Genomic DNA, 26,741 nt, shown 5'->3' with positions numbered 1-26,741 from the left:
TCTCTCTCTCTCTCTCTCTCTCTCTCTCTCTCTCTCTCTCTCTCTCTTTCTCTGTGTATGTGTGTGTGTCATTGAAGAGGTTATGTATTTGAAAAGGATTTAGGGTGGAGAATGGAGGTGTTGAATGGGGAGACAGAAGAGTAGAAATGATATGATACAACGCTCATGTATGAAATCCTCAAAAATAAAAGGTTGCTTTCTACTGGTTTATGTACTGAGACTACACTGTAAAAAGGAGAAATTGAAATGCCCTGCATTCTGATCTCTGACTTGATAAAATAACTCAAAATTACTTAGACTTCTAGGTCTGAAAGTTAGGCAGCCTGCAGAGTAACTATTTTCAATAATGAAAACATATTTGATACAAACTCTATGAAACAAAATCCTGTTTCTAAGTTGATATTGTCTCTGGAACAGCTTTCCATTAAAAATTAGGTGTCACTAGGTGCTGTGTAAACATAACACACAATGGGAGAGAATGCTGAGTTTCCCCTTCTTTTTAAAATGAAAGTGATAATGGCTCCTCACAGGACTCATTTTTAGGATTCAGTTAAAACAGTGATAGTCAGTGTTATCATGCCAACATTGTAACATCACAGTAAATCTGCTTTAGGAAGGAAATAAAGTAAAAAAAACAATTACTGATAAAATTTTGTGACTCCTTCTTCCATACACACTCACAAGTCCTTTAGAAAATAAGGACTTTAGAAAATATTATTTAGAAAATAAAAATCTATCTTTAAACACAACATGTCAGTTAATTTATCTTTGATGCTAAAAAGTTAAATGATATAATGTCCGCTTTAACCTATTGTGATACATTTCCTTCATAGAGATTTGTTAGGTAATATTTTTGCAAGTAACCATGTGGATCTATTTGTAGAAATCCATCATTCTGGCTTAATTAAAGACAAACCATCCAGAATTGCATTTAAGAAGCACATGCTCATATATACAGATTTAAGGTCAGTTTGCTGGTTTCTCTCTGGTCTGCCTCTCCTGAAGCTTCTGCAACAGTGAGTTTCCTTTTGTAAACGTTTTCAAAACTTAGGGTGGTTGGTGTGCTTCAGAGATTCAGGAAAATGGGCAGAAGGAACTCAACCCAGATGGTCCATATGTATGTATTTTTATATATGTATGTACATTTTGAATATTTTTCTTTTAGCCACAAACAAATACAAAAACAAAATATACTCTTAGTACTACTCCTTGGAAGCGTTGCTCGAACATTTTATTGTTAGAGGTAGTGTAAAACCAGAGAATTTTGGAGACTACTTTGGATAATGCCAAAGTATTGGTGAAAATACTTTATTTCAAGAACTTGAATAATTAGATCAGGGCTTTGTAGTGATTATAGTATACTTAGTTACTTTTATATAGATGTTCTCAACAATATATATATACATTAGAAAACATAAAAAGGCACAATGGGGCAAACACAATTGGAGTGTCCATACTTTCATGAATTCTTTATGTTATTCCTTATATAACGACAAGGAAGGATTATATAATTAGATATGAAAAGAACACACACAAATATTAAAAATAAGGATTCACTAATATCAGTTACAAATAATTAGCATTTTTAGTCCCCTGTGTATTGTTAATATTACATTATATTGTCAAAATAAATTGAGTGTAGTCAGACCTGAAATTATTAAATTTGTAGCACCAATACAAAAATAAATATCGTTTCAAAAATAGTTTCATTCACTTTTATATCCTTCCTTTCTTTCTTTACTTTCTTTGATCCAAATTGGCTTCAGCTTCTTTAGTGCTGGAATTAAAAGTGTGCAACATCACACATGACTCTATACTCTGTGGTTTAGAATGAACATCATAACATATCAACCACAATAAAGTCATTTGTATCTCTGACAAATAAATGAACACAATCCATGCAGGAGACACTTGTAGCTCAAAGATCATTCCTGATGGGACTAATCTAAATTAGTACATCTGAAAAGAGAGTACTCATATTGGGAAAGACCCACTCCCCACCCTGGAGCTGCCTCATAGACACTGCTCTGTGGCTGGGCTTTGGATTAATGACCATGCTTCTTTTCTGTATTTAAAATATCTTCAATATGAAAATGAAACAGTGAAGCCAAATGCTATTCTGAGTGTTGATTTCACTAAGGCATGCCCACTTCTGTATGCTCAAGATTCTCTACTAAGCCTCCTCTCTCCAGTTACACTAGTTCTTTTCTTTCTTCCTTCCTTCCTTCCTTCCTTCCTTCCTTCCTTCCTTCCTTACTTCCTTCCTTTCTTTCTTTCTTTCTTTCTTTCTTTCTTTCTTTCTTTCTTTCTTTCTTTTTTTTAGCAGATTCCATAAACATTCCTTTATTACTTCTGGAGCTTGTGTTTTCCTTCCTTCTTTTTTTCAGTTAAAATCATTTATAGTGCCACACTTTGTAGGAAGCCGCGGCTTGTGCTGGCAGAATTCGCCATTGCAAGATGGCGCTGGCATCCGGTGCTCCTCCTAGTAAACAAGTAAACTGCGCATGTGCTATGGTAAAAGTGCCCCAAAGTCAAAGCCCATCCCAGGGCGTTTTGGCAGGCAACGAGTAAGCAGCCAATCAGAGGTGAACACACCGCTCTAAGGGTATATAAGCAGTGCCTTTTCCGGGCCTGGGGTCTTCCTCCATTTTCTTTTGGAATAAACGTTTGCTGCAGAAGGATCCTAGTGTGGTGTCCACGTGCGTTCTTGTTGGCGAGACGATTGCACGCATGTCACAACACTTTCTTTAAGAGAAGGAAGGTCATATACATTCATGTATGAGAAAATATTGCCTAATTTTCTGTAATCAGGAAAGGGACTGAGCACTCAAAGTTTCTGACCAACACCAAGGAAGACCAATACTAGGAAGAAGAGCTATCTTTCTATGCAGCACCGGAAGAATCTATCTTTAAGTCATGGAGATCTTTGATTTGGCTCCCTCACTGAGAGTATACATAAAGGCTGAGATTCTCAGTCAATATACATTTTAGCATAGAATGGTTTATACCTCCTCGTAGCTCTTGAGGCCAGCCAGTCTGGTCTCCTGTAACTGTAATCAAAAGACATACAGAGGATAGTTTCAATAGAAGCTAGTTGAGTATGTGTTATACGAATAAAGCAATTGAAAATGACATATTCCTCCTTAGGCAAATAGTGTCCTAGGATCTAAAGAACTTACATGTCCAGTTGATTTCTAGGTCAAATTATTTTCTTAGAAGGGAGGTAATTTTTATCTAGGCTTAAAATATAGAAAATTTCCCCTTCTCAGGGACATCCCTAGAGCCATCTTTTTTACTTAATTTCTCTGGGTCTATGGATTGTAGTTTGATTATCCTTAACAGCTAAATATTCACTTATAATTGAGCATATACCATGTTTGTCATTCTGGCTCTGGGTCAGCCTGGGGAGAACTCCTATTAACAGAGGATATGGAACTTGAACAGGCCATATTCTCTAACCAGGGAAGGCTTTCAAGGGTGGGACTGGAATATCTACCCAGCCAAAAACATATAGCCTTTGACCCACAATTTGTCCTGTTTGCAAGATAAGCTGGGGGGTGGGGTGGGGAAGGGGAAGCAATAATGTCCCAGAACTGTGAGAGTGAACAACTAATGACTGGTCTAACTTGAAGCCCAGGCCACTATAGGAAGCCCATGTCTGACACTATCTAAATGGTCAGGAACAGGAAGCTGGGTAGTCCAGAGAACTAGGGTAGAGCCAAACAGGCCTGGTAAACAAACAAACAAACAAACAAAGAAAAAGAAAAAAAGAGAAAAAAGTCTATGACATGATTTCTAATGATTTTTTGCTATACTCATAGACTGGTGCCTAGCCCAATTGTCATTGAGAGGTTTCTTCATGCAGCTCATGGAAACAGAGATATACAGCCAAACATTAGGCTGAGCTCAGGAAATCTGCTGAAGAGGAGTAAGAAGGAATCCAGGAGCCAGAGGGGTTCAGGAAACTATAAGAACATGGTCTACAGAATAAATGAAGCTGGGCTCACAGGGGATCAGAGACTGACATGGCAATCCTGGAGCTTGAACAGGTCTGCTCTAGGCCCTCTGCACATATGTTAAGACTGTTTAGTTTGAGGTCTTATTGGACTCCTAACAGTCAGAGTGGGGGTATTTCAGACTCTTTTTCCTGCTCTTGAGACCCTTTACCTTCTACTAGGTTGACTCATTCAGCCTTGATGTAACAGCCTGTGCTTCGTCTTATTGCATCTAGTTATGCTGTTTAGTTGACATCTCTGAGACATCTGCTTTTTTCTGAAGGGAAATGGAGGGGCAGTCAATCTGGGGGAGAATGGGTGGGGGGAGAGGTAGATCTGGGAGCAATGGAAGAAGGGGAAAATGCAGTTGAGATGTATTGTATGAGAGAAGTATAAATAAAAAGAAAAAAAATTTAGAAATTATTACCAATAATAAGTGAATTTAACTAAGCTTTCAAAGCCAAGATCATCTAAAATTTAAACTGTATTGGATATACATACAATAAACAAAGATATGGAAAAAACAAAAACAAAAACAAAAAACAAAAAGTGGAGTGTCTTACTCATCTCTTGTTTTGTTCATCCACTGACCTATTTGTATATTCAGCAAATATCCCTTAAAGCATAAATTCTGGTATTCAATTCTAATTAAATAAGAAAAATATTTTTGTGACCCTCATTGCTTTCAGAAAACAGTTCTAATTTAAGGTAAAGTTACAATCACAAAATTTGGTCTATTTTATAAATTCATATACATGGTAATACTTTTGCAGTTAAGAGTTAGTATGTGCCGGCAGTGGTGGCGCACGCCTTTAATCCCAGCACTTGGGAGGCAGAGGCAGGCGGATTTCTGAGTTCAAGGCCAGCCTGGTCTGTAGAGTGAGTTCCAGGACAGCCCGGGTTATAAAGCGAAACCCTGTCTCGAAACCCCCCCACACCCCCCCCAAAAAAAGAGTTGGTACGTTTTCTCTATAGTTGTACACCTTACCTCAATACGGATTCTTCAGAATATTGTAAAATTAAAAATCAAGGTGATATTATTTTGTTCTTGACTTTTTTAATCATTCAAGTCACAGTAATATAACTTTTGGATATATCTCATCTTGTTAATTTTTAATAACTCATAATCCAGAATTGGAGCAAAAAGGACAGAGATACAATTTCAGTTATTTCTTCAGTGACTTTTAAAACAAATTTTCAACTTTCCTCAGTTACTTTCTTTTATTGGCTATTTTATTTACATTTCAGATGTTATCCCCTTATCCCATTTCCCTTCCCCCACCCACCAGGAACACCCTATCCCATCCCCCCTCCTCCTGCTTCTATGAGGATGTGCCCCCACATACCCCCCACTCCCACTTTCCCACCCTTGATGATATAATCACAACTGCTACAATTTGTTTAATTTTTGCCCCAGTAAAGAGAATTAAAAGACATTGGAGTTGTCTAAAGTCTTTCTTAAAAAAATGTAGTGGCTGGATATAAAATCAACTCAAACAACTCAGAAGCCTTCCTCTACTTAAAGGATAAGCATGCTGAGAAAGAAATTAGGGAAATGACAGCTTTCACAATAGTCACAAATAGTATAAATACCTTGGTGTGAATCTAACCAAGTAAGTAAAAGAATTGTATGACAAGAACTTCAAGTCTCTGAAGAAAGATATTGAAGAGCTCAGAAGATGGAAAGATCTCTCATGCTCATGGATTGGCAGGATTAATATAGTAAAAATGGCCATGTTGCCAAAAGCAATCTACAGATTCAACGCAATCCCCATCAAAATTCCCACTCAATTCTTCGTAGAGATACAAAGAGCAATTCTCAAATTCATTTGGAATAATAAAAAACCAAGGATAGAGAGAACTATTCTCAACAATAAAAGAACTTCTGGAGGAATCACCATCCCTGACCTTAAGTTGTTTTACAGAGCAATAGTGATAAAAACTACCTGGTATTGGTAGAGAGACAGGCAGGAAGATCAATGGAATAGAATTGAAGACCCAGAAATGAACCCACACACCTATGGTCACTTGATCTTTGACAAAGGAGCTAAAACCATCCAGTGGAACAAGGACAGCATTTTTAACAAATAGTGCTGGTTCAACTAGAGGTCAGCATGTAGAAGAATGCAAATCAATCCACTCTTACCTCCTTGTACAAAACTCAAGTCCAAATGGATAAAGGGTCTTCACATAAAACCAGATACACTGAAACTAATAGAAGAGAAGGTGGGGAAGATCTTCAAATACTTGGGCACAGGGGAAAAGTTCCTGAACAGAACACCAATGGCTCTAAGATCAAGAATTGACAAATGGGACCTCATAAAATTGCAAAGCTTCTGTAAGGCAAAGGACACTGTCAATAGGACATAGTGGCAAGCAACAGACTGGGAAAAGATTTCTACAAATTCTACATCCAATAGAGGACTAATATCCAATATATATAAAGAACTAAAAAAATTAAACTTCAGACAATCAAATAACCCTATTAAAACTGGGGTACAGAGCTAAACAAAGAATTCTCAACTGAGGAAACTCAAATGGCTGAGAAGCACCTAAAGAAATGTTCAACATCCTTAGTCATCAGGGAAATGCAAATCAAAACAACCCTGAGATTCTACCTCACACCAGTCAGATCGGCTAAGATCAAAAACTCAGGTGATAACATGGTGGCAAGGATGTGAAGAAAGAGGAACACGCCTCCACTGTTGGTGAGATTGCAACCTGGTACAACCACTCTGGAAATCAGCCTGGCAGTTCCTCAGAAAATTGGACATAGCATTACCTGAGGACCCAGATATATGATGCCTGGGCATATACCCAGCACATATGTTCTAACATATAACAAGGACATATGCTCCACTATGTTCATAGCAGCCTTATTTATAATAGCCAGAAGCTGGAAAGAACCCAGATGTCCTTTAAGATATATCCCAGAAGAATGGACACAGAAAGTGTGGTACATTTACACAATAGAATATTACTCAACTATTAAAATCAATGAATTCATAAAATTCACAGGCAAATGGATGGAACTGGAAAATATCATCTTGAGTGAGGTAACCCAATCACAAAAGAACACACATGGCATGTACTCACTGATAATTGGATATTAGTCCAAAAGCTTGCAATACCCAAGATACAACTCACAGACCACATGAAACTCATGAACAAGGAAGACCAAAGTGTGGTGCTTCAGTCCTTCTTAGAAGGAGTAACAAAATACTCAAGGGAACAAATATGGAGACAAAGTGTGGGACAGAAACTGAAGGAGGGGCCATTTGGAGACTGTTCCACCTGGGTATCTATCCCATGTGTAGTCATCAAAGACAGATGCTGATGTGGATGCCAGAAAGTGCATGCTGACAGGAGCATGATATAGCTGTGTCCTTAGAGGTCTGCCAGAGTTTGACATATACATAGGTGGATGCTCACAGCTAATCAGTGAACTGATCATGGGGTTCCCAATGGAGGAGTTAGAGAGAAGACTGAAGGAGCTGAAAGGATTTGTGGCCCCATGGGAAAAGCAACAATACCAACCAACCAGAGCTCCCAGGGTCTAAACCACCAGCCTGGGAGCACATAGGGAGGGACCCATGGCTCCAGCTGTATATGTAGGGGAGGATGGCCTTGTTGGGCATAGGTGGGAGAGAAGGTCCTTGGTCCCGTGAAGGCTGGATGCCACATTGTGGGGGAATTTGTGGGTGGGGAGGTCAAAGTGGGTGGGTGGGTAGGGGCACATCCTCATAGAAGCAGGAGGAGGGGGGATGGGATAGGGGTTTCTGGGTGTGGGGAAATGCAGAAATGGGATAACATCTGAAATGTAAATAAAATATCCAATAAAAAAGAAAAGTGTAACATATATTATATACATAATATAAATATACATATATACATTATATAAATATACATACATATATATAATATTTTTAAAGAAAACATTTAAATGCCTTAATATTCTAATGATAAGATGATAAAATTGAGTCAGACTAACTTACTGTTTCCTTTATACTCAAAGAATCTATTTACTTAAGCTTTTTTTCCCGTTTGCAGATTTGAATGATTCTTGAATTTTCCCCAAGGGGGATTTCTATCTAGTGCTTGGACTTATATTTGCACTTAGTGGGTCAAGGGAAATTAATTACCAGATCAGTGCTCATAGGTATACTAAGCTGAATAACAAAATTTTCATGTCCAAAGCCAGTAATGATGAATATATTGTTTTTTTATGAAGTATATTGGAAATATTTATGTGCACAGAAAGTGTTCAGCGAGTACAGGGTAAATACTTTTCTCTTTCATCTTCTTCTGACTCCCAGGACCCAAAGCTCCCATTCCATTCTCCATACTCCCTTCCAAGCCCCTTCTTTGGAAGGCCTTTCAGGCTTTGGCAGGCATCCCTTCCTTTGTTAGAGTGTGCTTAAGCACATCTGGCATGAATTCACTCTATTCAAGCCTCTGTGCCTTCTTAATCTTAAATACTGTAACAGAGACACAACATCACCATAGATACAGTGTTTATTTTCAGTTTTTTTGGTGCCAATCTCAGATGCCTTTAGGACTTTGCCAGGTGCAGTAAATAAGTAAATCAGCCTGTGACAAAGGCATTTAGGTGAAATGAGGGTAAATGTTCTGACTGAAAAATGAATCCGAATGTTTCGGCAATGTTTTAAAAACCAAAATGGTGCACATCTGGATGATTACAGCCTATGGCTGGTGACTGGTGACTGGCGACTCTGGCTTACACATTTGTCTTTCTCACTGGGCTGTGATCTCTGAATAATAGGGTGAAGGGACTGGAGAGATGGCTCATAGGATAAGAAAACATAACTGTTCTAGCAAAGGATCCATATTTCGTTCTCAGCACACACATCAGACAGTTCACAACCAACTGTAACTCTATTTCTAGACTGTCCGTTGCCCTCAGATCTCATAGAGCTCCTGCAAATCTGTTGTGCACAGAGGATCATTTAGGTACATAGACACACACAAATAAAAATGAATCAATCTCAAAACAAGGACCCAGATGAGTGGGTCATACAGGTCCTGTTGTCTTCCACATGTACCCATCTCCAGAGCTTGCTCAATATAATATTCATCAAGCTGAATTAAAATCATCTTTGCATAAATAGTCCAAAGGCTTTGTAGAAACAAAAGACTGACTTTTCTCTATGTTAGAGCTTTCAGGACTATGTATGCTTTAACAATGTACATAGCCTCAAAATATGGATAATTATCAGAGTTTAATGAGGCTTATGTTTTTCCACTTTAAATGCTCATGAAAAGCTAGTGTTCAGGACCTAGAGAGAGTTTTTGGTTCTAAAATTTGTAAAGTTTTAAGAAGCAATCTGACAAGTAAAATGATGACATGAATGAATCTGGAAAGCGTATCGCTCCCATGATGCCTTCATCAACATATTCCTACCCAGCTGCTGCTTTCTAGACTCACAGGATTTTTTTAAATGTTTGTTTTTTTTTCTTTTGTGGAAATAAATAATCTTTTATTTGCCCTCTTAGAATAAGAAAGGTGGGCCATAATACTTGAAATGTAAAGTTTTATCACTCTTGAAAACCCATCTTGACAGCCCAGTACCATTTTATTAATTAACTTTACATCATGACCACAGTTTTCCCTTCATCCTCTCCTCCCAGTCTTCAACTCTACCTCCACTCCCGAAGTTTTAATCTACCTGTCCTTAAAAGAAGATCTTTTATACCTCAGGTGCTAAGGAGTTGTTAAACAGAACTTACCAACATGTAAGGGAACAGACCTAGAGCTCTTTAGCTTGGTAGCCAAAGTGTGCTATGCTTTAATATTTATGACCTGTGGGTTTGTCTTCTACTTTATTGCCACAGGGCTTGCAGATTTAGCACAGTAGATAAGAGTTAAGGAAGTGGGCTGTGTTTGTTCTTGTGTTTTGTGGTGTGAATCTGCTTGGCCAAGGGAGTGGCACTGTTAGAAGGTGTGGTTTTGTCGGGGTGGGTGTGGCCTTGTTGGAGAAAGTGTGTCACTGTGGGGATGGGCTTTGTGATCCACCTCCTATCTGCCCATGAGAAAATCTTTCTTGGCTGCAGTTGGATCAAGATATAAAACTCTCAGCTCCTCCAACATCATGTCTGCCTGGACACTGCCATGCTTTTAGTCTTGATGACAGACTGAACCTCTGAACCTGTAAGCTATCCTCAATTAAATGTCCTTTCTAAGAGTTGCCTTGGTCATGGCGTCTCTTCACAGCAATGGAAACTCTAACAAGACATTGTAACCTTTGAAAGAGGTGGAGGATGAGACTGGTCATCACTGCTCATCTCTATCCTATTGTTACAGACATGACATTGTTGCTCCAGTATACAAAGCTTAAAAGAGAAAGTGGATGTTTAGTTTTATCCCCAGAAGTGATGATAACACCCTTGTTAGCGTTAGCTACAAACAAATGTCATTTCTTATTTAAGATTATTGAACTTTTTTTTTAATGAGAATTGGGTCTTTCTGGTTAGGGGGCAGTGAGTTGGCATGTGTACAGCAGAGATGTGTGCAGGATGAACAGGATTAATCATACTGATGTAGAGCACTGGTCAGACTTTAAAATGCTCAGGGGACACAATCAACATAAAAACAATTGTAACAGCCAACAAAGACTAGGACCAAATGAGGCCATGAGGAATTTTTAATCTTTTCCTGGGACATGTGTGTGATAGGCTGGGTACATTATGGCAAGTGTCCTGACACAGCAAGATCATGTCTGCTTTGCCAGCTAGACATTGTCAGCTTGAGGTCAGCATATGGGATTTGTTTCTGGACACTTGTCTACTCCTCAGCAGGGTTCTAATGCTGAGGCGGAATCTTCATAGTTCTGGGCTTTAAACATCTCCATTCTCTCTCAAAGTCTTGAGGTTGAGTACAAACTCAGGGCATTTGAATTGTTTCAAGTCTTCCCCCATTTTCCGACATCTCTACCTATCCTTAGCAGGCATTGGTTACCAGTTCTACAAAGTGAGTATCTCCATTCTCTCTCAAATTCTTGAGGCTGAGTACAAACTCAGGGCATTTGGATTGTTTCAAGTCTTCCCCATTTTCTACCATCTCTACCTATCCTTAGCAGCCATTGGTTACCAGTTCTACAAAGTGAGTATCTCACCTTGGCCTGGCAGTCCAGATACAATATGAAAACACCACCTCTTCAAAGAGGGTTTCAATTTTTCCACTTGGCGTAGGTGTGAAGCCCCAAGTTCCCTCTGGGATAAGGGCAGATTCTGATGTTAAAGGCATCTGTTGCCACAGCTTCGTTATGGCACAATTATCTGCACAGTTTCATGCAAGCCACTTAAAAGCTTCCTGAGTCTCACTTTTCCTTTTGATAACATGTAGGGAATACTATACAATGAAGACAGTTGTTTGACACAGTGTTTATAGGGACCTGGCACAGAATAGTCCACATAAGGCCTCACTACCACCATTTTTAGTGTTTTTCTTAATTTCACTTCCAAGTATTACATTCTATTGTCATTGTAGGAGAGTTATTTCTTGTTCATGACATGCCTTACTTTAATTTATTTGCAGAAGCTTCTTATTTTTATATTTCAAGCAGACCTAGGCATGATATAAGGCATGAAACATTGGACTATACAGGCAATTGTCAAAACGGGACTTACAAAATTTGCCTGTGTTCTTTGTGGCATTGTTACTGGTGATTTGATATCGATTTTTAAAGGTCAAATAACAAATTCATGTAACGGGTTGGCCAAGTTAGAATATCATTAGAGTCAAAAGAAATATGATCTGAAGCCACACTTGCAAGCTCATGTGTTGTTTTTTTATTCCCACACTGAGAGGGGGACAGCAAGTCACACTTTCAGGCTTATACACACACACACATACACACACACACACACACACACACACACACTGCCTGCATATCTCTCTGCTTTGCATATGTGCCCTCTCTCATTTGTGTGTATAAGAGGAAGGGAGAATGTTTTGACTGAAAAGCACTCCTATGAGACAAAAGGGGAAGGAAGCACAGTAGCAGAGATTCTAGTCTGTGCTGGGAGGGACTGAATGACCTTCCACTCCCTGCCCCCCCAAGACCCTCATTCTAGATGGAAGTCGGAAGTTGAACTCCTGTATGTGTTTGGTAGACAAGGAAGTAAGTGGTGTGTCGGGCTCTGCTTCATCTAAGCTCGTAAAGTGAAATGGACTTGAAAAGAGTCAGATATTACATATTTTAATGCATTTTAAAAGTTTTACTGTAGCTATCCATTTTAAGGCTTGATACCACTGAGGGCCATATTAATTTAACTTTCTGATCCAATCTGAGCTAACACTCATTCCTTTAAGGGAAATGAGGAAGTGGAAACAGACAATAAGAAGCCCAGAATCTTAGGATTCTCAGCCGTATTTGCTGGGCATTCTGAAATACTGTCTCCACCTCCAATCTCATCCCTGATTTTGCTCCTTCTTGCTGTGCCAGTATGCTTGCCAGTGGGCAATCCTTGAAATCCTAGAAGACTGAATTAAAAATGGGGCTCCAAGTACATTTTGTTTGGAAAGAATCTTGCTAGAGGAGATTCAATGATCTTGTGAAGAGGGGAAAGCTAGCAGGTGTTGCTCCATATGGGAAATGTTTCTGTTGATGCTCTCTTCAAAGCTAATGGCAACATAATTCCTGACTATATTACTAGATCCTGATTCATGTATCAATCATGCTTGGTATCACTCTTCAAAAGCTGGCTTGGATCTGAATCTGGATAGTTTGCTGAAATGTCCGCAAGAAGATGTGAGTGGCTGCAGTCTCTTGGACACACAACAGTGTGACAGAGACAGCTCTGACATATGTGGACAGAAAGCCATTGGAAGATGTCTGTCTGGATTTTAGTTCTGCATGGTCCCTGGGCACCCAAATACTTTCTAAGCATTACTTATCAACCCATGTCTCCAGGAAAACAGCTAGTTTTCAAGAACAGAACCCACAAATGTCTGTAGTGTTAATAATTAAGAATATAATTAAGAATAATTAAGAATAGGATTGAGTCGAAAGTAAGTAAACATTTATATTTCCAAGTGAAAAAAATTGCTTTCTAAGTATTCTATTCCAATTCACTACTATTTAAATAGGTTCACTTTTTGGATATATTATTATGCTGAAATTTTAAAGATGATGTTTGTTTATTGAAAAAAAATTAAGGAATCAAATAATGTTATTATATTATGGTGAAGTCGTCACCATTTTTTGCAGTCTCAAAGTATAGAATATCATGATGCTTTCTTTTTCTATTTGATTATAAATAACAAAATAATCATCTTTCTCCCTTCTCCTTGGACTTGTATGTGTGCTCTCAAACAAAATGGTTCAGTGTTATTGTCTGGGTCAGTGGGTAAGTACTGTGTCATACAAATGAGTCCAAAGCATCAATAAGGTTGGGCCAGTGTAGAAATAAGGAGAAGAAACTACTCCCTGGAAGGAAGCTGTTCACCCATGTGAGGCAAATTTAGTGTGTTGGATGAAGTAATTTACTAAATGGTACTTTAGTGCCCCAGAAGACTTCATTCACCTCAGCTGAATGAGCAGCTGGATCAAACTCAATTATGGAGACTTACCATTCATACTCAAAGGCATATAGATCTCAAATTGAATGTTCCTTAATTGGGTGCACATAACTTCAGGGTAACCTGGGTACAGGACTGAAATGTTATAAATGAGTGCAGCCTAATTAGAAAGATTTAGATCAGCATGCCTTCGAATTTCATCTTCACTACAGTGAAAGACTAAAGAGATAAGGTACTGAAAAGAAGGGAAAAGCAAATGACAATATTGTTCAAGTGTAATCACAAACTTTGAGTTTGGAGAGATTCCCAGAGAGTATGTATTTCAGTATAAACTGAGCTATAATCTAGGAAACTGTGCTTATAGAAAAACGCTCTTGTCAGGATAAATGTTAATAGCTAGAAGTAAAGAAATAAAAACTGAAGAAAAGAAAAGATAGATGTTTGAGTTATGACGTGCATCAATGAGAATACCTTTCATAAAAGACAAAATTGTGTGTGTGTGTGTGTGTGTGTGTGTGTGTGTGTGTATGATGCAATAAAAGCTTTCAATAAAGGTATGGAGATTTTAATTAATAAAATAAAAAACTCAGTCTTTTTTTTTATTTTTGGTTTGAGACAGGGTTTCACTATATAGTTCTGGTTGGCCTGCAACCCCAATGTAGTCCAGTCTGCCTTCATCTTATAGAGAACAGTCTGCTTCTGCTTCCTGGAGTTGATATTAAAGTGTACCACTACACCAGCCTTTAAACTGAGTCTTAAATGCAGAACATTTTTTTCTTCAAAATGGGCAGTCCTTGAAAACTGAGGGAAACCTTTGACCTATTGCTACAGACTTCACGGTGTTAGAAATAGAAGATGTCTCAATATTGCTCACTTTCTGAAAACATGATTTCTAAGCTGCTTTTTTTCATTTGCCAGAATAGCACCATTGTTCATTTTCCAGTTTCTCTGTGTATTTGGATGAAGTCATGGGATGGAGCTGTTCAGAATAGCCTTTGGTGCTGCTCTCTCCTCCATGATTCAGGCAGCTACCCAGGAAGCAGAAGCTGCCTGCACCTTTGAGGACTGTGAAGCCATCCCACCCTATCTGTCTGTTCTCACCTGGAAGATGCTTAAGTATGAGAGACATAATTTCTATTCTGTAAAGCCATGGCATTTGCACTTTTCCATCATTTACATTGTCCCTACCTGGAAGCATGCAGTCTTGTGTGTCCTCTAAGATTTCTGGTCCTCTTACTGTCAACGTGCTATGATGAAGTTTGCTCAGACTTAGAACTTGGAAAAGATTTCACACTCATCAGTGGGCAGTCCAAGAAAATTCTGTTTTTTTATAAGCCAGTATTGCAGAAATCTGATCACGAGTTCAGATACCAGCCTCCTACGTGGAAAGTTACAGATCTGTCATCTTATCTCAAAATAAATGAAAAAAAAACTGTCATAGTGTAGCATTCAATCAAAGCTCCAGAGAGATATTCCCTTTTATTTCATACATAGATTTTGATTATGGTTTGTTTCTTCCAAATTCCTCCAAGATCTTCCCCACTTCACCCTACCCAACTTTATGCCCCCCTCTCCTTCCTCCTTCTCACTCTTTTCCTCTCCAAAAAACAAACAAACAAACAAACAAAAAAAAACAAAGCAAAAAACTAACACAAAAGATTAAAGAGACAAAATAATTCAAATCAATACAAGAAGCCTCCAGAAGTTCCACCAGTAGAACCCATTTTGTGGAGGTTTGCCCTGTAGATAGGAATTAACACAAAGAACCACAACTGGACAATAGTCAGATAGTGAGAGACCTTGGAATACTCAGTCCTAAATTGGGTGTATCTTCATCAAACACCTCCCCTTAAGGACCAGGGATCCTAGTGGAAGAGGAGGCAGAAAGATCGTTTGAACCAGAGGTGATGGATAGCTCCAAGGAAGCAATGTCTTCCAGACACATTAGGTCTGGAAATACCAAATATGATATACACATAGGAAGTCACGAAGTCTGGGACAGCATGCTCAAGACATCTGCAAGTTCAAAATGCACAGAATCTCCTTTCTTTTTCAACAAAGAATGAATATCCAACAAAACGAATGACACTTAGAAGTATCTACTTGAGTTTTATTGAAAACCTTCTGCAATTTTGCATCTTTCTTACTATAAGTAAGTAATGGGAGGTCTGATTCTATTCTGCACTAGTCATGTTAGAGTGTGTCTTGCTACCTCAGCTAGGAACTGTACCTTGATTGGCCAGTCTCACAAAAGCCTCCAACTCTAAGAAGAAGAAAGAACATACAGATCAGATAAATCTTCTCAGTTTTATCAAGAGGGTGTAATACTTCAATTTCATATACTTGGGATCAAAGCTGAGCTTAGTGCCTGCCATTTAGCTGTCCAATGAATACAACACAAAGAAAGAAAGAAAGAAAGAAAGAAAGAAAGAAAGAAAGAAAGAAAGAAAACCTCAGGAAACAAGAGCATGTGTTCTTCACTCTGCAAAAGAGAATTCTGTATCAGTTGTGAATAGGTTTTTATGGTAGGAAGAATATTTAACTCTATTTTTTGTTTATATTTCATTTATATGAATCGTACTCAAATTTTTTCTTTCTTTTCAGCTTTCCCAGTCAAAAAAAAAACCAACCCCCCCAAGGAACCCCCCCCAAAAAATCCATGACAGAAATCTCCAGAGATCTATCTGTCCCTATACAATAAACATACAATGATGATATGTTCTGAACTCAGAAAAAGAAGTGCCCTGCCTGAATTGTATCTCTCTTAAAACTGAAGTTCTATGACCTTGAATTCCATCTGGTGGCCAGCATCACTGCTGACTCAGAGTACACAAGCTTGTTGGTGCAATCTTTGAGCATCCTGACCGACAATAGTCTCCAGAGATACCTGAGTACACTGGTAGGGAGGTCAGTGGCTGGGATGGAGAGAAGGCAAAGGAGCACATCTCTAGTGCACGATGCTGACACGCTTCCCCCATGATGGTATCAGGCTTGTGGAGATACACTCTGGGTTAATTTTTGCAGTATCCAGAAACTTCACAAGGAATTATGGAAATCTATTATGTTTAGACTTCATTAATTTGCCATTGACTTCTTCAAGACGGAAGAGAATATTTTTCAAGGGGGGAAGAGAATATTTTTCAAGGGGAAAGTAAAAATTCAGAAGAAAATAGGTTGGGAGTATGTCTCCTATACAGAACCTGTCAAGGGCCTAAGACTCTCACAGATACCCATCCTATCCCTATCTTCCCACTCTACATGCCTACTGCATTCATCTCAGTAAGAGCACTTGGTTACTGAGGTGAGGATAGTGGAGATTCCTACATCACTATGCCTCTGTATCCATCGGTGGTATTCCACTGAGTCTGCTCTATCTCCCCTCTTCACCCATTTTCTGCTTTCCACCTTATCCATCCTTACTGATATCATATGGCTTTAAAAACAAAAACAAATTAAAAAATACCCATGAGTCGCTGCTGTGTTCCTTTTAAATGGGCTTCCCTTTCATTGCCTTTGTTTTTCTTCAATAATTTTTATATTCATCTGGCATAAAGATGTTCCAAAAATACAGATGTGCTTGCATGGCTCTCCTGTTCATATACCCTTTCAGTGACTCCCCACGGGTTTAAGAATAATGCTAGCAATTTATATTATATACAAGGTGCAAACTATTATTCATGTTTAAACAATTTAAAATTCTAAAACTTCTCTTATATCACTCATAGGATTCCAGCCTCCTACTGCTACCATTTTGATGTGTGACACCATAAATGTTTTCATTAGATATGATATTCTACATTTGTATGTGTGTGTTCATATATTCACAAGAAAAGATATAGCTTTGTCAGGTATTTGAAAAGCAATATAGACTGATATGGATATACATTTTTATAAGTATATAGATGGTCTTAAATTTGGTCTTCATATTTACACTTGATTACATGCTTTGGACAGTCCTTGCTTCTTTAATCTACTTCTTTTGAATTCATTATAGTCACCAGTACTGAGATACAGGATATTCAGTAATTTATCTAATAAATTCCTTTTTGGTGGGGATTTACATTTTTTTTTTCAAGACAGGGTTTCTCTGTGTAGCCCTGGCTGTCCTGGAAACTCTGTAGACCAGGCTAGCCTCGAACTCTCGAACTCAGAAATCCGCCTGCCTCTGCCTCCCAAGTGCTGGGATTAAAGGCATGTGCCACCACCGCCGGGTGGGGATTTACATTTTTAAAAAATGTGCTTCTAGGATATTTATGTAAATATAGAGGTTCTTTTTTTTCTTTTTTCTTTTTTTTTCTTTCTTTGTTTTTAAAATAGGATATCCTTGCTGGTGTAGAACTCGCTATGTCAGAGATTCTCAACCTGTGGGTCATGACCCCTTGGCAAACCTCCATCTCCAAAACATTTTTTCTTTTTTAAAATTCTATATATTTTTTTTACATTGCAATTCATAACAGTAGCAAAATTACAGTTTTGAAGTAGCAGCAAAAATAATTTTATGGTGTGGAGGGTTGTATGTGTGCCTTTAAAAATATTGTGAATGTTTCTAAATTCTCTGCCAGAAGTCTGCATTAGTCTATAATTTTAGCAGTGGTGAATTGCAAGTATGTTCCATTTTCAATGTAATCTCTGATTCTGGTAGTACTGGTAATCTAAAGTTTGCTAAAACAATATTCTGGGTGCATTTGAGCTACTCTATTCGTGTGGCTGTGATTATGCTCTGTGCTAACCTGCTTCGTTGCTGGCCTTTTCTAATTGATATTAAATCAACTAAAATTGTTTTCATGAGAGATCTACTATTCTTTCATCCACTTTTTAAATTGTGTTCTTGGATGCTGCATGTGATAACTGGAAAGACATGTTCCTTTCCCTTCCGTCTACTTACGTCTCTGAATGTATACTTTCATGATCTTAACCTGTAATGTGCCTTCTGAAGTTAGAGATAAATATAACACTTAATGTGAGAATCCAGCTTCTGCACAAGCCTCCCCTCACAGATACAGCTAGGTACCACATTGGGACACGTGCTGTGACTCCTTAGCTACCTGACAGGGTTTCTCACCAGGGAACTGAGTTAACTTTAAAGGGTACTGCTATTGAGGTAGTAACATCATTGGTGTCACACACACTCTATTCTCCCCTCACTTCCCAGCCTCCTGCCTGGGAACAAGACAGTCTGGCTGTAGACCCTTAGTGATCTCCCTCCTCTTTAGAGCGCTGTAACAGCAGACTTATTCTACCACATAGGTTCTGATACTGTTTGCTGATGCCACATTGCTGTCTATTTCCTGTTTGGCATCTGATCTCTACTCTGAGCTCCCACCTTGGTGTTTACTTTGTTTGTCCAGGGTGTTAATAACCCTCAGATAAACTCCTTAAACCTCACTAATCTGCCTGTCTGTTTCCCACCTCATCCCAAACCTAACAAACGGCAGATGCAAACAACTTAGGAGCTTTTCAAAAGCCTCTAATTTTCAGCAAGCTAAAATGCAGCTGGCCCTTCAGCTGCAGTAGTGTTATACTTGTTCAATCACTATCTCCCACTGAGAGTGCACCAGCTAAACACGCTTGGCGTTCTCAGTCGCTCTTGGTTATTTCCTTATTTTCCACTTAATATAATTGAAGACACACCACTGTCTATTTTTAAGCTCCTTTTCCTTGTATTGATTCTAGGCATGCACACTTTGTTTCTTATTTGTTCTTAAAGACAAGACACAGATGGAGAACTTCATTATAATACTTTAAATAATCCATTAATTATCAAAATCTAGCCATATAGAAGTAATAAGTCATTTAAAACAGACAGTTGTTATTAAAAAGCTGAGAATATAGCATCATGTTTTATGAAGAAGTGAGCCCACTTCTTTAATTTTCCTCTCAGTGTTGTACATATTGTGGCACATTGAGAAGATTCTTAGCTCTGATATACATTTTTAACAAAGTAGCAGGGTACAAAATCTATATTGAAAATCTACAGTTTTTTTCCTATATACCAATAATAAACATATAGACATAAAGTCAGGAAAGAAGCACATCTATATAACAGCTTCAGAAGTCCTGCGAATAAACATTTAAGGAAGGGAATGACCTGTTCCATGAGGAATAACGGAGAAAGAAAACAAAGACTCTAGGAGATGGGAATACCTCCCCTGCTCAAAGCATGACAGAATTAATATTGTAAAGCCACTACATTGCCAAAAGTGATCTACACGTTCCTGCACTCCCCAGAAAATTTCCAATGATATTATTCACAAAAGTAGGAAAAATCCTGAGTTTTATTTGGAAGTATAAAAGACTCAGAAGAGTTAAGATAACCTTGAATATAAAGAACAATGACAGTAGTGTCATAATACCCAACTTCAAATTATACTTAGATCAATAGTGCTAAAAGCAGCATGATACTGGCAGAAAATCTGGCATGAAGATGTGTAGAAGAGAATATAGGACCCAGAGTTAAACCACACGACTACAATCACTAAGATCTTGACAGAGTACTCAAACTCGTACACTGAAAAAAAGTGGTACCGAGAATGCTGGATATCCACAGGCAGAAGAATGAAACCAGATCCATTATCTCTTATGGCACACAAAAATCAACTCAAATGGACGAAAGACTTTAATGTAAGTCTGAAGTTCTGGGACCAGTGCAGAAAGCTGATGAGAGGGAGGCATAGGCAGTGTCTTTCACCTCTAACAGTTAAGTAAATAATTTTTAAGAATTGAAAAACAGGATTGCATGAAATTTAGAAGATTCTGCCTAGCCAAGGAAACAAGAACACAGTGAAATTATTGCCTAAAATATAAAAAGTAAAATATTTTGAATATGTAAAGAACTAAAAACTTTAAACACAGAAAAGGACATAATCCAATTAATAAATGGACAAAACTGAACATATACTTCATCAAAAATTAATTACAGATGGCTAATAAATACACAAAACATGTTCAACATCTTTGGTCACAGGGAAGGTTAAATTAAAGCTACATTGAAATTTCATCTCATTCTGTCAGAAGAATCATAATTAAAACAACAACAAAAAGGTTGATGTAGATGGTGAAGGATCCTTACACTAGTTCGTAGGAATATTAACTGGTGCAGCCAGTAGGAGGTCCATCAAAATTAATAATAGGACTACCATAAAGCCTAGCTGCATCATTCCTGGGAATATATCACAAGGAATCTAAGTTGGTATACTACAAAGACTATATACTGATGGTAGCATTATTCACAATAGCCAAGCTCCGAATCCAGAGATGAAGAGACAAAGAATTGGAGTCTGAACATCAGCACAGTTTGTTAAGTCATAAGGAGAATGAAGTTATGTTCTTTGTAGAAAAATGTGTAGAATTTGAGTTCATCATATTAAGCAAATAACTCAAACTCAGAAAAACAAATACTGCATGTTTTCTATCATATGTGGATCCTAGCTTATATAAATAATAAGAAAGCAGAGGACCTATGTAAATGAAATGGAAATACAATATAAACAATATAAAACTTATTTGGGAGGGAGATTCACTGGAGGAGTGGACAGAAGTGATAATGAAGTGCATAATGTCAAAGTTCACAATGTACTAGAGATGTATGCTATTATACAAACAAACATGAATAGTGCAGTGAATGTGTACTAATGAAAATAAAATAAATAGAATGCCATTAATCCTAATAGAAAAAAAAATACAAAAATTGTGTGCTAAAAGTAAGACTATCAGTGTGACTAATAGAGCAAGGAGCTTTGGCACAGTGATAGACTTACGACTCACTTTGTCTCTTACTATCTGATATTTTAAAAGTTTACTTAATTTTTCTGAGTTAAGTTTCCTTATTTGGGAAATAAGAAAACCAACAACAATAATAATTAGCTCTGTAGCTGCATATGTAAAATATATAACATAGTATCTAGTACATAGCAGGCATACAACCATGGGTAAGCAAGAAGAAAATTACATGGAAGTTAGTCTTGAGCCAGACTACAGGGGGAGAAAATTAAAATCAAAGTATGCTATGCCACTTAAACAATATTTTGGGATTTAAAAACTAGGAACCTGAAAGCCATGCAGAGTAGCTCTTACTATTCCCACACTACTACCTGGCTAAAGGATGTAGGCAACAGTGTTATACAATCCAATAAGCATGTCAAGATACCATCAGCAAACAGGAAAGAAGCAACATTAGACCAGTGTTTCAGGTGATGTGGACATTAAACAGAACTACACGGATATTTGGTGCAAGAAAACCTATACTTTAAAAAAATTGTCAAGCAAAAAGCATAACTAGTATGTACACATAAAACACCATCAGAGGAAAAGGATATCTAATTGGAGCATAATAACCATATTTTTACGAGGATGAAGTGGCAGTTGAGGGAGTTGAAAAGCTGCTGATGCCCTTTGAGCTGCTATGGTGGCTCTATGTCCAGAACCCCTTTGCAAGCAAGTGTCATTAACCTACATTTCACATTGACCTTGATGTTTATGAATTCTGAAGAGCTAACAATTAGTCTTTTTAGGTCTTTAATGTTCAATCTCAATTAAAAGCTATTTAGCAGTAAGTTCCTGGTGAATTCAAAGTAAGAAGGAACTGGGTCTAGCGTGTGTCTTTCATGTGCTAGGAAGCAGAGGGCTTTCATTAGCTATTTTAAGGCAGATTTTTTTTTTTTTGGTCTTTGGGAAATAATAGTTATGACATTTGTGCAATTTTTTTCTTCTGAAGGTTACAATGTAATGAAATAATAAGAAGAAAAGGGCATTTGATATAATAAAGCAATAACCAGGTCACAAAGAGAATGGCTTGTTTAAAGGTACCAGATTGAGCTTACAGCTTCAGAATCTATTAATTAGCACTAAATTTTGGGATATATGTATTTAATGCATATATAAACAAACCTCTCAGAAACATTTTTAAAGGCACACCTTTCTCTTGAACCTTCTTAGGTTAACCCCTATGATGTAATTTTCACCATTTCACCTCTAGCTCTTTTTTTTTTTTCACCTCTAGCTCTTATTATTCTTAATTTCGACTATTCTAAGAGTCTGCTAATTGGTCCCTCTGCTTCACTCCTTCTCAGTTAGGACGGAGTCTCCAGGTTTGTAATAACCCTGCAGAAATATTTTGCAAGAAGTCAGATTGTTTCCCTTAATGAGTACTCCCTTCAGTGACATGTATGATATATGGGAGTGTGTATGTGTGGGAGTGTATATGTTATATGTCTAATATATAACTGTGTATGTATGTGTGTGTGTGTGTGTGTGTGTGTATGTGTGTGTGTGATCATACAATTCTATTCATCTCTGGCATCACCTCTGAATTGAGACTTCTAACTTCAAACTTGTTTCTCCAGATGGCAGAACTGTTATCTTCAAAAATTTTTAAACTTTCTATTGCATTTGGAGATAAAACCTCATAGTTTAGCATTTAAGCTTTTCCAGAAAATGTTTGAACTAATTCTTAAAATTTCAATTCTGAATCTTCCCCATCGAAGCCTCATATTTAAGTGAGAGTCAAGGAATGGCCCTGCCCTTGGATCTATCTGCACACTTTTTTTTTCTATCAGTGACTCTTCTGCTGTCTGATATCAGGGTCAAATCCCCACCTTCTTCTCATTTCATATTCATACCTCTTCTCCTCCCATAATTTTCTTAGCCACCCAATTCTTCAATTTTTAACATTTGTTTTCATGTCTGTTCTACTTAACACTAACTAATTTAGTTAAATTATAGCATCTCTGATGATGACCAGGTGGGGTAAACATAAAAATAATAGGAGGGTAGTACAAGTAAAAATAAAATTATTGGTGCAATCTAGAAACAGAGCTAACAGCTTCTGCTTGGGACTTCTTTTGAATATTCTTCATAGAATATTCAACCGATTTTGAACTAACAAAAACCATGCTGAGGCATGTTATGGTTGCATGTGCCTCGAATTCCAGCATGGGATGCAGAAACAGGAGGGTGTTTGTGAATTTAAGGATAGACTGGTCTATATACTGTCTATATAAAGAGTTCACAGCCAGTCGGGGTTGCAGAGTGACAGTCTTAAATAATAAAATAGCAATGGCTATTGATATCACTCATCTCTTGTCCTGCTAGGATAAACTGATTGCAACCAGTATCTACAACACTACCAGAATAGGGACAGCTTTACATTCCAAAAGTGCATATTTTCATACATATTTTGTAAACTGAAGTAAGTACCAGAAAGTACAAAAATGCTGTTTATCATATAAACTCAAGGTTTTAAAAGTATGCACATAGGAAGAACAAAGACTTCTTCTAAAAGTCTCATCTTTAATCTTTTGTTAGGGAAAGTATTTTAAACACTCTGTATGCTCCAGTTACTACATTCACAATTACTCTTTATAAATACCATGCCATAGATGTATACTTAGTTAGCTTCCCCAAAAAATCCAATGAAGAAGGAAATATTTCATCACAATTCATAGAGAAGTAAATAGCCCAAAATTGTCCCTATCAGTGGCTTAGCAGAATTATATGTAAGTTGACTTTAGCGTCTGCACTTTTAATCATTTCCTAGGGATGCAAAAATCAATCTTTTGCATACTTTCAAGTGTATTAGTACACGGGATTGTGGGGGCACTATGAAGCTCATTCAATATTTACTCCTAGTTCATATTTTCTGTTTTCATTGTTCATTACTGTATTAGTATTTATTGAGCACTGATATGCCATATAGTGACATTTATCATGCAGAATGGTCTTGTCTCCTTGAGGTAACTGGGAAGGCCAACGCAGATTGACAGACACTCGCACAGTTTTAGGTGCTGTGCTAAGGGCAAGATCAGGCTCTTGAGCCTTTCCTGATTATTTTGAATTGATTATTTTGAATTTGGGATATCTCTCTCTCTCTCTCTCTCTCTCTCTCTCTCTCTCTCTCTCTCTCTCCTGCCCTCCCTTCCTCCCTCCCTCCCTTCCTCTTATAAAACCCAACTTGAGGGAGAATCCTGTTGACTCTGTTGAACAAGAACACCCCAGCCCTCATCTCTTGAATCTGCTCATATTTAGTAGTATCTGCCTGACCTGCAATCTTATTCTGCCTTGATGTTTCTTCTTAGCAGTTTTCTATTCACTGGCTCCACCTTTCTCCATGGCTCTCAATGTTTTATCAAACCTGGTTTTACAGAAGTTGCATCAGTCTTTATCTCTTCCTGTACACCCCACTTGTAGTTCTTATGGCAATCACCATGTTCTTCCTTGAATAAAGTCTCCCTTTCTAATAAAATTTTCTTTAACAGTAGATGTCTGAGTATAGTGCTGTGGAGACCAAAGGAAGCTCTGGAAAAATTCCCAAGTGGAACCTAAAAAGGTCAGGTGTTTCCCCTTTGGAAAGAAGGCATTCCTGAAAGGAGGAACTACCCTGCAGAACTTGCTCCAGGTGGAGTCTTGAGCAGTTGAACAGAGCTAGATGGTAAGCTGTGATTAGCAAATGACTTCCAACTGGGGAAGCAAGTGCCTGAAAAACCTGGGCTTGCAGAGCTCTGCCAAGGAACTTGGCTGCTCCCCAACAGACTGTGGGGAGCCTTGGAGATTGATAAAGCACAGAATGATGTTATCTGCTGTGCATTTTCTGAAGTTCATTTCTCCAGTAGTTCAAAGGGTGAATAGGCACATAATGAAAATGGAAGCAGAGATGAAAATATTTTAAATTATTCTAAAAATAAAAAAATCAAACAAAGTGTACATGGTGTTTGGATATATTAAGAAAATCTTTCTTGTTGTTGAAAGACTTCCCCTACTAGTACCCAGTACATTCTTGAGGATGGTAATGTATCTTTTTTAGAGAGTGACAGAACCTTTCTGCTTAGTTGCCTAGTTTAGTGACTTATGACAAGAATTAGATAGAGACCGAGGTGTTATCTATTGAGGCTGGTGATTCTTTGAGCACATGATGTGCTGTACATTGAGTAGCCTATATGCTCTCTCTATGGCTCCTAGGACCAGTTGGGTGACTGCATTGCTCAGCTGATGAACTGAGTAGTCTCGGTTCCTTATCTGACTTCCTTCATTCATTTTAGTATTTTGATGATTATTAATCAAGTCACTGTCTTTATTTTCTGGATATGTCACAAGCTTAAAAATTCCAGGTGATCTCTTCCTTGCTCCCTAGTTCCTAACTCTTGTCTTAATAGCAAATAGTAAAGAGCAGTAAGCAAAATCCTAACACAATTCAGAAGATAGTGTTTCTTCACCTTGTCATTCCTAGGCTGGAAATTTGACAACCAAAGGTCATTCCCAATACTCAAATTTCAATGGACTTACATTGGCTTACCTTTACTCTTGAAACTTGAATAAATGTCATTGCCCAAATCACTCTCTTTCTGTTGACCCTCCTGGACTCTCTTCCAACTGTCCCACAGTGGTGTTCTTTGCCTTTTGTTTTAGGATTTCCAGATATAATAGACTTTATCATCCTGACCTTTTTCTGTGATTCTCTTTTTGGCTAAACTTGGCAGGTCATCTCATCAGAGAATATACATGATTTCAAGATGGAGGTGAAAAAGAAGAGAGGTATCACAATGAAGAAAATGGAAGAAAGGAAGCCTGGTCCTGCATTTGGTATGAACAGAGGGAGACAAAGATATAATGAGGTTGTGTTCCTTTTTAGCTTAAGCTGTATATATGATGTCTGTATAAAAAATATAAATAGCAATTTCTAGAAACCCAGATGCTGGTGGAATCCATGGATGGTGCTTAGTAGCCACAGTGAAAAGAGAAAGGGCTAAATATGTGATTCTAGCAACATAGAAGAACAGAGGAAGAGAATATGACATTGAAAACAAATAAGTAGTCATATAAAAAGGGAAAAGCTGGAAGAGCAAGGAATCTAGCAAGGTAAAGTAGGCTTTCTGAAGGGAATAGGCAAAAGGGACCAGTATTGCAGAGTCACAGTGAGATGATCAATCGACTGTTCTTATTTTGAAATATCAACTGATTGAAATATATAAACATAATATTTTAACAATAAATACTGACTATTGTTTGGTTTCTGGACCTCAGGACAATGGACTGAGGTGGAAAATTTACATTTCAAAGCAGGTTCTCCCAGCATAGGTCAGACCCTGTCTGGCATATTCTGCCCCGACCCTGAACTTTCCAGCCCAGGGGCTGGGCTGCCTTTCTCCTCTAGGGACATTTTGTGCTCTCTCTCTCTCTCTCTCTCTCTCTCTCTCTCTCTCTCTCTCTCTCTC

The 26,741-nt window shown here is 37.9% G+C and overlaps 1 protein-coding gene across 1 annotated transcript in view; it reads right to left on the bottom strand.

Annotated features, from left to right (window-relative positions):
* The window catches only part of Epha6 (EPH receptor A6), a 900,945-nt gene that overhangs the window by 157,117 nt on the left and 717,087 nt on the right, over positions 1-26,741 (bottom strand). The gene's annotated exons all lie outside the window — the stretch shown is intronic.

The sequence above is a fragment of the Grammomys surdaster genome, unplaced genomic scaffold, assembly GCF_004785775.1.
Source record: "Grammomys surdaster isolate TR1022 unplaced genomic scaffold, NIH_TR_1.0 126398, whole genome shotgun sequence".
Classification (NCBI taxonomy): domain Eukaryota; kingdom Metazoa; phylum Chordata; class Mammalia; order Rodentia; family Muridae; genus Grammomys; species Grammomys surdaster.
This window is presented reverse-complemented; position numbering and strand designations above follow the sequence as displayed.